The sequence below is a fragment of the Octopus bimaculoides genome, chromosome 15 (assembly GCF_001194135.2).
Source record: "Octopus bimaculoides isolate UCB-OBI-ISO-001 chromosome 15, ASM119413v2, whole genome shotgun sequence".
Taxonomy (NCBI): domain Eukaryota; kingdom Metazoa; phylum Mollusca; class Cephalopoda; order Octopoda; family Octopodidae; genus Octopus; species Octopus bimaculoides.
The window spans coordinates 49,732,586-49,734,483 of record NC_068995.1 but is presented as its reverse complement, the minus strand read 5'-3'; positions in this window follow the sequence as shown (position 1 = coordinate 49,734,483).

Sequence of the window (1,898 nt, the reverse complement as noted above, 5' to 3'; positions counted from 1 at the left end):
ATATATATATATATATATATATATAATATATATAATATATATAATATATATATACATCTATGTATATATATATAGAGAGAGGGAGAGAGAGAGAGAAAGAGAGAGAGGATATTAACACACGCACATACTCACACACACACTCAGATACACACAAGCACCAGCGCACACATCCATGTCCTGTGTCTAACAATGTCCTTCATAACATCTCTATAACCTTTTCTCTTTTGAATTGCTTGTGGTCCCCCTCCCCTCGTTTCCCTTGCTGCGTCAGCTACTGTTGTTGCTGTTGTTGCTGCTGATGCTGCTGTTTTTGTTGTTGTTGTTGTTGTTGTTGTTGTTGTTGTTGTTACTGTTATGGCTTCTGCAGAATAACAGCAGGAATTAAGAAGCTTAAAAGGTTTTTATCCAAACATCAAATGTTTAAATAAAGAAAAGGGTGTGACGATGGGTGGTGAGGCGTCGGGTGTTGTGCGTTGGAAGGAGAGACATCGTGGGTGATGACGTTGTTGCTGTTGCTGTTGTGGTAGTGGTGTCGTGTTGTCCACCTCTCCCCGTGCTCTCCATCACCCCCTACCTCACCTCACACCACCTCATCTCACCTTCCCCCACTTCTCTCTCTCTCTCTCTCTCTCTCTCTCTCTCTCTCCCTTCATTCTATAAACCTCAAGGATTCAGTACTCGTATGTATGCGCATATATATATATATATATATATATATATACGTGTGTGTGTGTGTAAATATATTTCGATGGGTGGAGGATATTTGCCACTACAGAAGGTGGGTGTACATATATGTTTGTCGCAATGATGATGATGATGTCAGAGAGACATGTATGGCAATGAGAATCTATTTCAAAGTGGTTTCTATTGCCTCTGCAAGTTTTCACATTACAGCTGGATCCCTTATTTTCTTCTATCCCCTAAACATTAATAGCCTGTTATTCCTGTTATGAAGACCCACTTTTAACGTTCAGTGTTTCCTCAGAGAGCGCGACGAAAACAGTTAAGCAGTGGTTTACGCTTCCAGCTACACCAGCGCATGTTTTTCTATCACCTGATTGCGACCATGCTGGAACACTTCTTTTAAGGATTCTCTGTGGAATGGCTAAGTTAATTCTTGGGATAATGGGACACCACTCGACGGGCAGTTTTATGTTAACGTACACTTACACGCATACTGATACGAAACAGTCTGTTCAGGAGCCAGTAGTTTTAGCTTGTAGTTAGTTGAACCTTTTTCAGTGAACTGGATAACCTTTTGGTGGGGGTTGACTCTACAATATTTGTATGTCTGGCAGCAGCACTGCTATAAATATCTAAGCAGTTCAATGTGTTTCATAATCCAGCTTTATCATAATCCGTTATATAAGTATAACTTCAGTGTAGCCTTTAATCCAGGGCTGTATAGGGTTGGTTATATAGGTACGGCTCCAATTTGACCTTTAATTTGGGGTTGTTGAAGACTATATGAAAAACACCCCAATGTGACTTTTAGTGCGGGGTTGTAAAGGGTTACGAAGAGGCAATACATTAATATGGTACTTAATCAAGGAGTAAAGGTCTTTATAAGTAATATTCCAATGCACTTTTAATTTAACAATACGCCAATGTAGCCTTAATTCAACTGAACATGAGAGAGAGAGAGGGAGAAAGAGAGGGAGAGAGGGGGAGAGAGAAAGAGAGACTGAGAGAGAGGGGTAGAGAGAGGACGGGATGAGGTGTGGGAAGGAAATTAAATTTAACTACTTTACACCTGTATTGAGTCCTACATCCAGCCAATATTCGTTTCCTTCTTATGCATATCAAACATTTATTTTCCAGCTATGTATGTACAACTACACACACACACACACACACACACACACACACAGAGAAAGTACCTGCATGCAAGCCTCCAC